The 14,877-nt window shown below is 44.8% G+C and overlaps 1 protein-coding gene across 5 annotated transcripts in view; it reads left to right on the top strand.

The window, feature by feature from the left end:
- Nucleotides 1–14,877, top strand: part of GPAM (glycerol-3-phosphate acyltransferase, mitochondrial) — a 63,034-nt gene that overhangs the window by 12,058 nt on the left and 36,099 nt on the right. For 3 of the 5 annotated variants that reach the window (XM_058697765.1, XM_058697767.1, XM_058697766.1), the window contains exon 1: nt 14,441–14,628. The exons of the other annotated variants lie outside the window; for them this stretch is intronic. The gene's annotated coding sequence lies outside the window, so the exon portion shown is untranslated. Of the gene's footprint in view, nt 1–14,440; nt 14,629–14,877 lie in introns of those variants that run through there. 5 annotated transcript variants of the gene reach the window in all.

The following is a 14,877-nucleotide window of genomic DNA, read 5'->3' as shown; positions in this document are numbered from 1 at the left end:
CTTTTGTTTAACCCCTTTCTGGCATAGCACATGTCAACTGATGATTTAAAGGACGGCTCTGCAGATTATGGCTCCTGGGCCAAATCCTGGCCACCACTTGTTTTATAAATAAAGTTTTATTGGCACACAGCCACATCCATTCATTTATGTATTATCTACGTCTGCTCTCATACTACTACAGAATGGAGTAGTTGTGATAGAGACCATATGCCCAAAGCCTTAAATACTTACTAGCTAGCCCTTTACAGAAAAATTGTGCCGATTCCTGATTTAGAGTATGAGTGTTGGGGTCAAACATGCCTAGGTTCAAATGAGGTCTAGGTTACTCATTAGCGTGTAACAAGCTAGCTTTGACATTGGAAAAGCATGTGACTTCTCTGAAACATAAGCTGTACAATAGATAAATACCTACTACCTTGCAGGGTTGGTGTGAGAATTCAGTGAGATAATATTTGTAAAAACTACAGCCCTGTGCCTGGCGCAGAACAAATGCTCCATAAATAGTAGCTATTCCTGAACATTCATTCCTTTAGCCAACAAATGTATATCTAGTGGTTTCTCTGTGCCACACCTGGGGTGGGGGCCACGGCAATGCTTGACACAGACAGTTCTGCCTCTCAGAGAGCTCACGTTCTAATGGAGAAGAGAGGCAGCATAAAGAAAATGAACTAGAGATCATTATCAAATAGGGATGAGCGCTGTAAATAAAATCAAATGGGATGACATACAAGAAAATGATGAGGCAGGGAATAGAAAATTGCTAACCAAGCTAAGACCTAAACATAAGAATGAATCAGCCATGTGCATATCCAGAGAAGAAATATTCTCCACAGCAGGGACAGGGAGTAAGGAGTCCCTCAACCGGGGATGAGCTTGGGATGGTCCAGGAAGACAGGTGGCCTCGGGGACTGGGGCGATGATGGAGAGGGGGATGACAGAGGTTGGCAAGGGTAACAGCATGTTGACACTTGCAGGTCTTGAGAAGACTTGAGAGGCAGGGGTGCAATCTGAGACCATAATGGAGCAGAAATGAAGTCCTTGGCCTCATTCTACGACGTTTGTTGTAAATATATGATCCTTCCTCTTTGGTCTCTGGCATTTGTTGCTGTTGGAAACCAGAAACGAGAAGGGACCTTGGGGACCCTTGGCAGAGTGGAAGCTTTTGGTTGTCGCAAGTCCATCCCACCACCCCAGCTGATCCCGGCCCCCTCATTTGGGCTTTTCTCCTTACAGTACCCCTGACTCACCCAAAAGATCTTCTGGCTGATGCTATTACCTCTTTGAAATCTTTCTTATCAGGAGCCTTTAATGCTTCTCCAGGCAGAGCACTTACGGTGAAAACCAGTTAATGTAATCTTAAAACACTCTAATAAATTTCCAGCAACATAAGACCACCAGATAATCACTTTGTCCCTAGGCTCACTCAGAATTCACAGCTCAGATCCCACAATTAGCATTTCTTTTGTGTCTGAATCGTTGAACAGGCGTGAAGAGCCCCAGTGATAATATTTTGCCTTTTGGAGGTTTTAAAGAAAGCTGTCGATATCATCAGTTACCCAAACTGCCTTTCGAGTTGCTAATAGGAACAGCCAGGCTGCAGTTCCCAGTTTCAAAGCCCTGCTGCATACCTAGATACTTAAAAGTCTGCCTTTATCTTCATTCTCCCCTTTCTTCATCATCCTCATCCTCACCAAAACCCCTTACTGGAAAGTACTTAGCTGGCTGATAATAACTCGTACTTCCTTTACAGTGTGCAGAAATGTGTTTCGGTCTCCTCTTGCTTTAGACATTGTTAGAAGAACAAGATCCCACATGTGGCTGTCTTCCAAGCCATGCTTTCAAACTGATGCCGAGTCTTACTTTGGGGTCCCTGAATGACCGCAGAGTGGGGGGTTATGAACCCCCTGAAATCAAATGCAAACTTCTACATGTGCCTCCCCCCCCCCCGCCCCCTTGGGAGAGAATTTAGAGCTTCATCTGACTCTCAGCGTTCCCTGACTCCAAAAAGTTAGGAACTACGGCTTGCAAGACTTTAGTGACACAATCCACAGTATAGTCATTGAAGGAAAACACTATGCGGATTTGTAACTGGAAATGGGAAGTTGTTGGGATTGGAGCTGGGGAAGCCTGCGATTCTGAAACACCACATTGATCAATTATGGCCTGTGAAGGCAAGTGGGATTGATACCTGGATCAAATGAGGCCTCTCTTTTTAAGGGATTAGACATTTTCTCAGGAACTCTTAGGATAATAGCAAACATTACATATTGCCTGCCACGTGCCAGGTAGTGTCCCAGTGCCTTCCATATTTTAACTCTTAATCCTCACATCTACCGTATAAAGTAGATACTGTTATTAGTCTTGTTTTACAGATGAGGAAAATGAGGCACAGAGAGATTAAAACCATAGACTGAGTTTGCATTCAACATTCCAAGACCCTTCATAGTTCTGGATAATGTAGTTTGTCAAGCTGTAATTAATCGTTCAGAATAATTACCATTCCCGATATGGCTGAATGGTGGCCATGTTGTTATCTTCAAGCCCATGCCTAATCAATAATAGGATTCCCTTATGTGCCACTCTGGTTTTGTGAATAAGAACAGATTGTAGGTCATGTGCAGAGGACGCCCAGCTGACTCCTCTTTTAATTAGAATTTGTCTAAGCGTCCTGTGGTTTATAAAATGGGGTTACTGACCTAGTAGATAATTTTATTGTGACTATTATCACCACTAAAAAATTCATGCCATGAACATAAGGCATGCCATGACCCTGTAGAGCTTAAAGTTGACTAAACCTTATCTCTGGGAGGTCAAAATTTCATTCATTCCAGGATTTGATCAATTTATGGGGCTTTAGATATAATTCACCCTTTACCTAGATTCTATATATTTAATAGTTAATGAGCAGGTGACCTAGGAGCTTACAGACTATCCTCTAAAAGCATCGTTTATAATTAACCTAGAGAAAACCAACATTGTGGATATTAAGGTTTCTTTAATCCCATATGTAACCCATAAAGGTTGCTAGGAATTCTACAATTTGTGGATGCGTGCTAAATTTACATATATGTGCCTATGATTTGTAGAGGTAAAGTAGGAACTCTGGACCAGAACTGACAGCCTTTGGAAAAAGTAACTATAAAATAATTTGATAAAGGGGACACATGTTTTGCCGTCTCCTAAGCAGAACTGGATGTGCAAGAGGGTGCAATGGGTGAGGTGTAAGTCAGCCTGGGTGAAGGGTTGGGCTCAGTGACCTGCTCAATCAGTGGTATTAACCAAGTAGGGCTAGGAGAGGGGATTGTACCCTGTGACTCTGGATTATGGAAAGCCTATTATACAATATCTTACTTTCATGTTGGAGATCGTCCTTGTAATCCATTTCAAATATTTTATGGAATAATATGATGGCTGTCAGAAAAGATTTGGTAGTAATCATAGTCAGTTGTATTATTACGCTTATTCGAGTTTTGCTTTATACCGGGTAATTTAGATAATTGGAAACTGGGTTGGTATTACTCTTTGAAAACCTTTTCTGTTGGGAAATCTGTAAGTTAAAAGCTAAAGATAGTTAAAAGGAGTATGTTTAGAGCACTCAAGAGAATGCATTTCTAAAGGAAAATCTTGGAGCCTCTATGTCCTCAAAAGTAATAAAACTAAATTTCTTTAAAAGTTTTCTAAATCGAGACTTAATTGAACTTAGATTAATCTTCTTCCTGATGAGACTTAATACATGAAGCTCTAACGTACTTTCTTCTCTTAGAAAAAAGAATACTTTCAATGCAAAGTAGTTCCGCTTCTCCTTGCCTTCGTTGTGATTTTTTTTTTTCCTTTTTGACAAAAACTGATCCTGAGGAGGACAAATAAAAATAAGTCTATCTCCAGCCATGTCTACCTCTCAAGTATTTTCAAATTCCTTCCTTCAAGTGTACTGGGCACACGCATGTTTGCCTCCTTATTCATAGTGTTCCCTCCCCTCTGACCCAAAGATTGGGAGTGGGAGAAGAACGGGTAATCTGCTTCCTACCTCTCTACCAAGCTTGCATACATGCTTCTCCAAGACCCATAGAATCCTGAGCCCCTAAAGCTCTATGGTTCATAGATCCCTCCTTGAATCCTTCTATTCTTAACATTATGCTTGTCCAGGATTGTTGACAGTTGTAACAGCCATTCACGTTCTCCTTTATTAAATAGTTGATCAATCTCATATTGTACTTAGACATGCAACAAACACCTTGAGCATCTGTTTTGTGCAAGGCACTGTTAGATGGTAGGAAATCAAGATGGGAATGGGAGAAGTCAAGAATTTAAGAGGGACAGGTAGACATTAAATGGCTAATTCTACAATGGAGTCTTCAATTATAATTGTGATAAGTCCCATGGGGGAGAAGCATACAACAAGGGGTTCTGACCTAGTCTGGGAATCAATGAAAGTTGTCATGAGGAGGTGAGACCTGAACTGTGTTATGAAGCATGAGTTGTAGAGAAAACAGGGGGTTGTAGTAGGGACCACTGCCAGCAGAGGAAGAGAAGGGCAGTGAAAGAGAAGGGCAGAGGCATTTTTCTTAAGGAACTGAAAGCCAGCCAGTGTAGCCAAAGTCAGAGAGAAAGGGCAAGTGAGAGAAGATGAGGCGGTGAGACTAGCAAGATAAGGGTGGTGAGGTTACTTAATACCAGGTATTAGAGGCCATGTTGAAGACTTTTTTCTAAAAGTCCCTATCCTAAAAGTCCAAGGCCTTTGTCCTAAAAACTGCAAGGAACAATTTAAAGGATTTTAATCACCTGCAGTGGGGATCAGGCAGAGAAATGGGGGTGTTAGAAATGCTCAGTGTTGCATTTTCAAATGTCTGCTCTGGAGGATGTGTGGGGAGTTTGGGAGGGTGGGGGGTGGGGAGCTGACATGAGGAGTCTGGGTAGTAAGTTTTGTGCCTTCCAGGGAAGGTGGTAGTGGCCTGCATTAGGACAATGCAGATAGTGAGGAGGTAAACGGGTGATGGGCTTAAAGCTATTTAGAAGGCAAAATTGCTAGAAGTTACTGTTGGATTGGAGGCAGGAAGAGGTTAAAAATGACTCCTAGGCTCCTGGTTTGCTGAGGAGAGAGTAAGGAGAGAGAATGAAGGAGGCCTTTGAGCCAGTAAAAGTTGCCAAGGAAAAACATCTAGGTAGGGAGAAAGAAATCCAGGAAGCATGGGATTGTGAAAGCAGAGGAAAGGTCTTGCTCCTTCCCCTAGAGCTTGAACTTGCTCAACAAACCATCAGTATCCAATAATCTGACATCAAGTTGTACAATAGTAGAGGGGCTCTGGGTAAGTCTGGGCACTCATGATCTAGTCCACGTTAGGATCCCTCTTCCAGAAGACAAGGTACTTTGTTTCCAGCTAGTCTCACAACTCCACAAACCACCTTGGACAATACCTTCCAAAAACCAAGAGTGATTTTCAGAGAAATGACTTAAGAAATATTTAGGAACAAAAAGTTTTCCTAAACCGACATGCTGTCATCATAAATGCAACAAAGGCACAGCAAAGACAAACTTTTATGATATCATATGGGGCTGGCCTGTCAGAAGCTCCTAAAGCTCTTCATTCCAGATTGGGAACTTTGCTTTATCTAGCCCAACCAGAAGGTTCTCTGAGGTTGTTCTGATAGTCATTAGGGCTGTTCATAAATGTTTGGTTAGCTTGCTTTGGACACACGACAGGATTACATTTCTTTACCCAGTTGCTTTATATAATGCTTTACCTAATGAAATGGGAACAGAAGTTAAGTCTGGATTAAGAGCCAGTACCTGGTTTCCACTCTCCATTCCTGGCCTCAACAAATAAGGAAGTACATGTCAATAAAGAGCTTCCCTCAGTGTCCTTTATGAGCAGAGCTCCTATAATAACCTGTAGTTTACATGTATCATAGGCAAGAAATAAACTTTGTTGTCTTAAGACTCTGAGATGTTTGTTACTGTATCATAACCTAGCCCATCCTGACTGATATAGAGACACCCTTTCCAGAACAAAGTGACCTTAAGAGTTCATATGAGTTCCAAAGATTTTAGAACAAATTCTTTGCCAGGCAAGCTCAAACAAATAGGATCTCTCCTTTGTCTCCTGAGTCTCTGCAAGAGGAGACTATTACCAATCATAGTAATAGCCACTGTTTAGTAACTCTTAACCATGCAGCAGGGACTGTGCTAATAATCTTGCAGCATACATGATTCCATTTTATCTAAAATTAACCCAATAAGGAAGTGGAAATGAGCAAATCCACTTTAAAAATGAGAGAATTGAGGCCTAGAGAGGTTAAATAGATTGCCCAGGGTCACACAGCTGGTAGATGGCAGAACCAAGATTGGAACCCAGGTTGTCTGGCTCCAAAGTCCTTGCAGAGTTCTCATTCTGCTAGAAGGTTCAGGGTTGGCCTACTGGTGTCTTGACTCACAGCTCAGTTCTTAAACCAACTTCATCTGAGTGTTTTATAGAGTGGGGTTTAAAACATATGCTTTTCGGACATGGGACGTGACTATTCTTAGCTACCAGGCTCTTACCTAAGCTGGCTGAAATGTATGTTACGTGTTTGTGCTTTTTAAAAACATTTTTTTTAACGTTTATTTATTTATTATTGACAGCTGGAGAGAAAAAGAGCATGAGCAGGGGAGGGGCAGAGAGTGGGGGAGACACAGAATCCGAAGCAGGCTCCAGGCTCTGAGTTGTCGGCGCAGAGCCCAATGGAGGGCTTGAATCCACGAACTGCGAGATCATGACCTGAGCCAAAGTGGGATGCTCAACCAACTGAGCCACCCAGGTGCCCCTGTGTTTGTGCTTTAGAATCAGATAGATCTGAATTCAAACTGGGGTTCTACCAGGTACTAGATTCGCTTAAGCTCTTGCTGTGCATCAGTTTCCCCATCTGAACAATGGGGGTAATAATCCTTCCTGGCTTATGGGGCTGCCCTTGTTTTTCTGTTTGTTCTCAGATGCCCTCTCCATCCTTCCCTGCTCTACTTTATGTCTGGGAGAGGAGTGGACCCTGCAATCTCATTCCTTAGGCTTCTCTGCAGCTTGCTTCAGCCAATAGGAGGGGCTTGCAGGTGGTGGGAGGGCAGAAAGAGGAGGAAGCCAGGGAGGGTGTCCCTCTGTTTTTCAGGTGGCTCCTCCAGCAGGGGCAGCTCTGTGGTTTTGGCTCTTCCTAGGCAGCCCCTCTTTCCTTGGTCTCAAATGTTGCTCTGGTTCCCGGTTCTGTTAATATCTTCCTTTGTTGTTCCAGCCCTAGGATGGTGTCTGCTGTTGGAAATCTCTGGGCTGCCTCACAGTCCCCTTTTGTTCTTTCAGCTTTTTTAAGACCTTTCTAAGAAGGATTCTGTATGAAAGTCCCACTTCCAGTGGTCTGGCCCGAGCTGTTTTCTAGATTGTGCCATGGCTGATTTAGAGGATTGTTTGAGATAATGCCCGTGAAGTATTTAGAACAGGGCTTGGCGCATAAAAAGTGCTCAAACAAAGGTAGCTTACGAAATGTGCTCACTTTCCTTAGGGACATACTCTGTGGCCAGTTTGCCCCAGGCAGGCGCCTGCCTGCATGATAGCCTCTGAGTCATGCCCCGTCCTCCTTCTTCCAGGCTGGCCAGGTCTGTGGACCTGGGCTTCTGTTTTGATTCTTCCTACTCTAATTTTTACAGAATAAAGGGCATGCGAATTCCTCCATGACATTTTTGACTCATGTCACAGTGTTGTTTTTAATTTTCAAAACTTCTTACTGTGGCTAAGAAAGCACTGCTTCGTCTTGGGATAAAGGAGGCTTGGCTGGCCAACACCTCCCTCTGCCCCATTCCCCCTTCCTCCACTGCAGCCTGCCTGCAACTCTGTCTCTGTCAACTCTGTCCTCCTGCAGGGCTTTGGCACATGGAATTCTCCCTTCTTGGAAGGGTCTTTTCTGGGCTCCTTTCAGACAAGGTCCTTCGCACACCACAGCCTCGGGGTAGCTACTCCCTCCTTAGAGGTCCTCCCTGACCACCTTCTCTACTGCTGCTCACTGCTGTTGACCTCTGTGACAGAGGCTGTTTGGATCTTCATTGTACTTTCCACGACTTGTCTCCGTCCCAACATGCCACACACCATTAGACTTTTAACCCCACAAGGGCAGGACCTATGTGTGACATCCCCATATCTTCATCTTGTATCCTCAGCGACTAAGAAAGACTATCTTAAAGGCACTCTTGGTCAGTATGTCACAAAAGAAAAGATGCTGAAATAATCTCATGTCAAGGGTTCGTAGAAGTCCAACAGTGATGATTTTTGGGGTCCTCCTCCTCTCCCTTTCCCAGGCACTTATGCAGAAAGCTTGAAATCCAGTCTCCTTGACCACTGCTCCCTGCCCAGGCCCCGCGTAGTGTGTGGACCTCCATCCCCTTCACAACACGCTCGGCCACTGGGATCTTCACTGAGGCTCCCAAGACTCTACATTCAGCCCTCTCAGTCTTCCTGGGTCACTCTCCTTCTGCAGACCGGCTGCCTCCAAGGCCCTCCATGAAGCAATCTCAGACGGAATCCAGAACCAGTATCCTCAACACCTAACCCCTCCTCAGCGCCGTGCTGGTCCCCAACCCATTCTCAGACAACCTCTTCTCACACAATCCAGCTTACTTCCACAGGAAAAACAAAGGGCCCATTCAGGTTTTGTCTTCTTGGTGGCCAACCCAATCATTAGTTACTGTTTTTTTTGTTGTTGTTGTTGTTGTTGTGTGTGTGTGTGTGTGTGTGTGTGTGTGTGTGTGTTTTTGGCTTTCAGCAACAAAAAGGCTGCTAATTGCAATTACTTAGCCTCCCTTAAGGGCTTGGGGAATCCAGGGTCTTCAACCAAAGAGCCTGGCTACACTCCTGGGAGAGGGGGAAAAATACCTTTCATTTCTTAAGAATGAACTGACAAATTGTAAAAAAAGAAAAAAAGGTGACTTGTAAGCTCTTTCTTAATTAGCCTGCTTTACTAGTTGCCTGATCCAGTGCCCCAGATCCCTTCTGGAGCCGGTGCCCTGCCCTGAGGCATAGCTCATGGCTGAAACAAAGTCTGGATCCCTACCTAGTTCCTTCTGGCCTTCCTTCTTGGGGGTAGGGGGCTGGGGGTGGGGCTGGGTAGCCCCTTGGGGGTAGGGGGCTGGGTAGCTGTCAGGTAGCCCATCCTGTAGGAGATGCCAAGACAGAGCTTCCAGAAGCCTGACGGCCTCCTGCTTGGGCTATTTGAAGTTTGTGGCTTAATTTACTACTAAAGCAGTTTTTAGACGAATTGAACTCCTTATTCTGCCACAAATGTGGTAAACTTGAGTCAGAGGGGTTCCATTCTCTTCTGGTCTAGGATTCTTTCTAAATGTCTGGCTCTGAGGTCACTTCCATTGCAACAAGCCCCCACAAGATAGACTGGCAGGGACTTTTTTTTTTTTTTAATTTTTATTATTTTTTAATTTAAATCCAAGTTAGTTAACATATAGTGTAATAATGATTTCAGGAATAGAATTTAGTGATTCATCCCTTACATATATCACCCAGTGCTCATCCCAAGTGTCCTTCTTAATGCCCCTTCCCGGTTTGGCCCATCCCCCCACCCAACACCCAGCCAGCAACCTTCAGTTTGTTCTCTGTATTTAAGAGGGTCTTATGGTTTGTTTCCCTCTCTGTTTTTATATTAATTTTGCTTCCCTTCCCTTATGTTCATCTGTTTTGTATCTTAAATTGGCAGGGACTATTTCTTAACTCTTTCTCTCTCCCCCCACCCCCATATATTTGAGTCATTATAGTGGCTAGAATTGTGCTCAAAATTAAATATGAGTCAGACACTCATTTGCTTGTGAGTAACAGAAAGTAAGATTATCGTGGTTTAAACAGATAGAGATTTAACAAAATGCAGAGGTATGTGATTGGTGGCATTGGGTTTGGACATCAAGTTACGGAACAAATGGGGGAAAAAAGTGAAAAAGAAGCCGTGCCAGCTCCCTGTTCCCTTTTACTAAGAAAGAAAAGCTTCTCTGGAAATCCTCGAATTTGACTTTCTCTTAGGTCTCATTGCCCAGAACTGGGTCACATGACCATCTTGGCTGTAATGGATAGTTGGACTATGTATGTCAGAGCATGCCTTTATTTTGTCTTATTTTTGAAATATATCTATTTGGGGAAAAGAATTCTAGATTGAGTTTTTCTTTGAGTACTTAAAAGATGCTACTTTCCTGACTTGTTTGCAAACTTCTGTTGAGACATCTGCTGTCATTTTATCTTTGTCTCTTTACATAGATATGCATCTTTTTTTTAATTAAAAAAATTTTTTTTACATTTATTTATGTTTGAGAGACAGAGCACAAGTGGGGGAGGGGCAGAGAGAGCATGAGACATAGAATCTGAAGCAGGTTCCAGGCTCTGCGCTGTCAGCACAGAGCCCGATGCAGGACCTGAACCAACAAACCGTGAGATCATGACCTGAGCCCAAGTTGGACACCTAACCGACTGTGCCCCTTAATTTTTTAAATATTTATTTATTTTTGAGAGAGAGAGAGAGAGACAGAGACAGAGAGAAAGGGAGACACAGAATCCGAAGCAGGCTCCAGGCTCTGAGCTGTCAGCCTGGAGTCCGACGCAAGGCTCAAACCCACGAACCATGTGATCATGACCTGAGCTGAAGTCGAAAGGTCAACACACTGAGCCACCCAGGCGTCCCTTTTTTTCCACTCTTTTAAGATTTTCACTTTAGCACTGGTTTTAAGCAATATAATGGTGATGTTCCTTAGTATAGTTTTCTATGTATTTCTACTTAGAGCTTGTTGAGCTTCTGGGATTTGTGAGTTGATAGTTTTTACCAAAATTGGGAAGTTTCCAGACACTATGTCTTGGAATTTTTTTTTCTGCCTGTGCTGACTCCTCCTCACTCTCATATTTGCTTCAGGGATTCCACCTGCATGTATGTTAAGCTCATGGATACTCTGCTTATATTTTCAGTCTTTTTATTCCCTCTGTATTTCATTTGGGATAGCTTTTATTGCAATGTTTTCAGGTTCTTTAACTTTTGTTTTTTTTTCAGTAATATTTAATCTGAAAGAAATGTAGGGGTGTGTGTGTTAAAAATCTCAGACAACGTTCTTTTAATTTCTAGGCGTTTGCTTTGGGTCTTTTATTTTTTTATTTTATTTTATTTTATTTTATTTTTTTTCAACGTTTTTTATTTATTTTTGGGACAGAGAGAGACAGAGCATGAACGGGGGAGGGGCAGAGAGAGAGGGAGACACAGAATCGGAAACAGGCTCCAGGCTCCGAGCCATCAGCCCAGAGCCCGACGCGGGGCTCGAACTCACGGACCGCGAGATCGTGACCTGGCTGAAGTCGGACGCTTAACCGACTGCGCCACCCAGGCGCCCCAACTTTGGGTCTTTTAAAAGATTCCATGTCTCGACTTCTTTTGGCCACATAGAATACAGATCTAATTATTTTTTTTTAATTTTTTTAAATGTTTTTATTTTTGAGACAGAGAGAGAGAGCATGGGCAGGGGAGGGGCAGAGAGAGAGGGAGACAGAATCAGAAGCAGGCTCCAGGCTCTAAGCTGTCAGCACAGAGCCCGAGGTGGGGCTCGAACTCACGGAGTGTGAGATCATGACCTGAGCTGAAGTCGGACGCTTAACCAACTGAGCCACCCAGGTGCCCCTCGAATTGTTTTTTAACGTCCTAGTTTACTGAGTCTGTAATCTCTGTCATTTCTGTGATTCTTTCAATTGATTCATTTTTCTCTGTATATGGACCATTTTTTCCCACTTTTTTTTTGTATGCCTGATCATTTTCAATTGGTTGCCAGACATTGTGAATTGGGTGCTGGATTTTTCTGATTTCCTTCAGAAAAGGAATTTCATTTCCTTTTCTGATTTCCAAGTACTGTTGTTGGGCCTTGTTTTGGGACACTGTTCTTGGAATTGGTTTGATCCTTTTGGGGCTAGCATTTAAGATTTGTTAGGTAGGACCAGAACAGCAATTACCCTAAGGTTATTTTTACTCCACTCCCAAGGCAAGACCTACTGAGTCATATATTATGAGGTTTCTGATCTGGGTGCCAGGATCAGGTCCTGTTCCTGGTCCTGTATGATCGCTGGGTATCTTTCCACTCTGACTTGTGGGAACAGAACCAATTCCCTGTCCCATGAAACCTTTGGTGATTGTTCTCTCTCTCTGTCTAGGTGGCTCTTTCCCTGGCCTTGGTTAGTTTCCTCCCATTCACGTGCTAATCAGCTGAAGACTGGAGCATGACCTGTAGGTCTTCACAGCTCCTCCTAACGCGTGTAGTTCTCTTCTCTCTAGGTCTCTACTCCCAGCTCCAGCTGTTTGGGCTTCCCTGGTCTCCCGATTCTATCTCCTCAACTCAGGTAGTCTGTCTAGCTTTTTCTGGATCCCCCTCTCTGCACTGCTGTCTGGTACCTGCCTTAGTAAGCGGAGTGCTCACCTTATTCGTCTGCTCTCTCTTATGGTCTGCCCTGCCCTGCCCTGCTGCCTGTTTTATTTCTTTAGTTGTTTTAGTAGGAGAGTAAATTCAGTCAATGTTGTTCCATCTTAGCTGCCTTAGCTGCTGGATTACTATAAATTATTGTTGTTCTGTTGATAAAACAGATTGCTGAGGTTGTCAGCTGTTTCCGAAACAACTCTCCTTACGTAACCTGAAACACCTTGCATTGCAATCCACATCTCCTGCAAGTACAGTTCATCCTTGTGCAATGGATGTTACAGAAGAGTAACTACAAATAAACTCTGTGAAAGAAAATGTAATTTTCCCCTCTGGCTTCCATTTCCATTCCTGTAATGCTCTCTCTCTTTCATTTCACATTACTTTCTCTTTAGCTGTGACTTCAAACCCTGAGACGTTCCTCTGTTTTCTTTTTTTCTTTTTCTTTTTGGTCAGGGACCAGAAATCTATACACAAAATGTCATGACGTTTTGGGATTTGAATTCATGGTATTCTAGTCAACATAGCCTTTGAAGACTTAGGTGTGTGCTTGGAGTTAAGGTGTGTGTGGGTTTGAATAAACACAGGAATTTGGACTTCAAGCAGCTCAATCTTTTTTTTTTTTTTCTTGCATCGCCACTCCTACAGTTTTGGATTGTTTTAAAAGAAGGACCCCCCTGAATTCTGAGATGAATTTAGAAATAGAAGCTGAAAGTTCAAGAAAAGGAACTCTTGTTTTTCTTCTTGTTCCTCAGCTTCAAGAGTAGCTATTGAGGGTTTACCATAAATGAGTGCTGTTTTTACTGAGACCGAGAAAAGTCACTGATTTTGACGGTGAGTTCCTACTCTTGTGGAAGAATGACACAAATTGATAAAGACCCAGAATGTGGCACCTGGGTAAATCTGTGAGCTTTCACAGAAGGGTGTGATTACTGAGGGCTGGAGAAGTTAGGGAAGGCTTGGGGACCTAGTTCAGGAAAGAATGATAGAATTTAGAAAAGAGTGGTGTGGGCACGATTAAGACTACGGGAACCCGTGTTTTGACTAGGGACAACCGGCGAGGTTGCTGTAGGAGCTCCTCTTGGCGACTGCGGGAAAAGTCGAGGCCTATCTGTTGGAGGCCTACGTGCCAGGCTCCGGCATGTGGACTGTGGAGAGCTCTGGATGGTTTTTGATGGGGGGACGCGGAGGGCATGTTTCGATAGAAGTGGGGGTTAACGTTCATAGAGGAGATGAGGACTGGCAGCAGAGGTGTGAGACCAGGGACTCTGCTCGTCTTAATCACCTTCGTATTCCCATCTGCCAGTTCAAACAATGTTTGTTGTTAAGGTGCGGGTAAAACGTTATCTTTTGCCTTCCGAATTGCTAATGTTCTTGATAACCACTGGCCTTGTCAATGGCATGACAAATATTGTGAAAGAACTTCCTTGTAACCCCAAGTTATTTTGTTTGAAGGGTTAGAGGTAGGCAGATTAGGACTCGGGCTCTTTTAAGCCTTATTTATTTTTCTTTCAACTCATTTTCTTCCATTGTAAGGAAAAGGCACTCAGCCACTGTTAACAGACATTACACAACAGGGCCGCTCCCGATCCGCAGCTCCCCCAACCCTGACAATTTCTGCAGAGTCTTACAAATTTCCTAACCCCACACACACGCACAAGGGAACCAAACGGCCCAGGCGAACACTCCCCAGAGAGCGAGGCGGGGATACAGACCTCCAGATAGGCAGAGTTGACACAATGGAGCCTCAGGCGCACGTGCAGCAACGCGCAGGCGCGCGCACACGTGACTCTGCGCCGAGGCAGAGTAACCTTCCGATTAGGCGCTCGCGCTCCGTTATTGGCCCCACCGGCCCCCTTGTGTGCGCACGTTCTATTGCGATCCGAACGCGGAGCCCGGGTGCCGCCCCCCCCCCCCCCCCCCCGCCCACGTCTGAGGTCGGCCCACTCCCTCCGGCTCCGCTCACTCGCGGGCGCCGCCTGCGTCATCGGGACGCGACGTTGCAGCAGCACCGGCGGAGACTTGAAGTGCCGGCAGCTGCAGCAGCCGCAGCCGAAGCCGGCGCAGCTGCCGGGTGCGGACCGCGAGGGCGAGAGCGGCTGCGGGAGGCTGCTCGGGTCCGGAGCGCCGCGCCTAGTGCGTCGTCGCCCTCTCCGTTGGACCCGGCGCGACGCCGGCAGGTTGTTCTCATCCCCCGAGCTCCGGGGTTCCTCCTGAGAAGTGGGCCCGGCTCGTGCTGGGTGGGGGGTCGGGATGGTTCTGTCCCTGGGAGACCGGGCCGCGGTGTGGGCTCCCCTGGAGGAGGAGGGAAGTTCCCGTGGACTGAGTAGCCTACGCACCTCATTGCTTTTGAGGCTGCTGGGGTGCTCTGCAAGCAGCTGGTGCTGAGAACAGTCCGATGGCACATGACCATTGATGGGTCTGAGCGT

Source organism: Neofelis nebulosa, chromosome 13 (assembly GCF_028018385.1).
Source record: "Neofelis nebulosa isolate mNeoNeb1 chromosome 13, mNeoNeb1.pri, whole genome shotgun sequence".
In the NCBI taxonomy this organism is placed as follows: Eukaryota; Metazoa; Chordata; class Mammalia; order Carnivora; family Felidae; genus Neofelis; species Neofelis nebulosa.
Note: the sequence above shows the minus strand (reverse complement) of the source record. Positions and strands in the feature narration are given on the sequence as shown.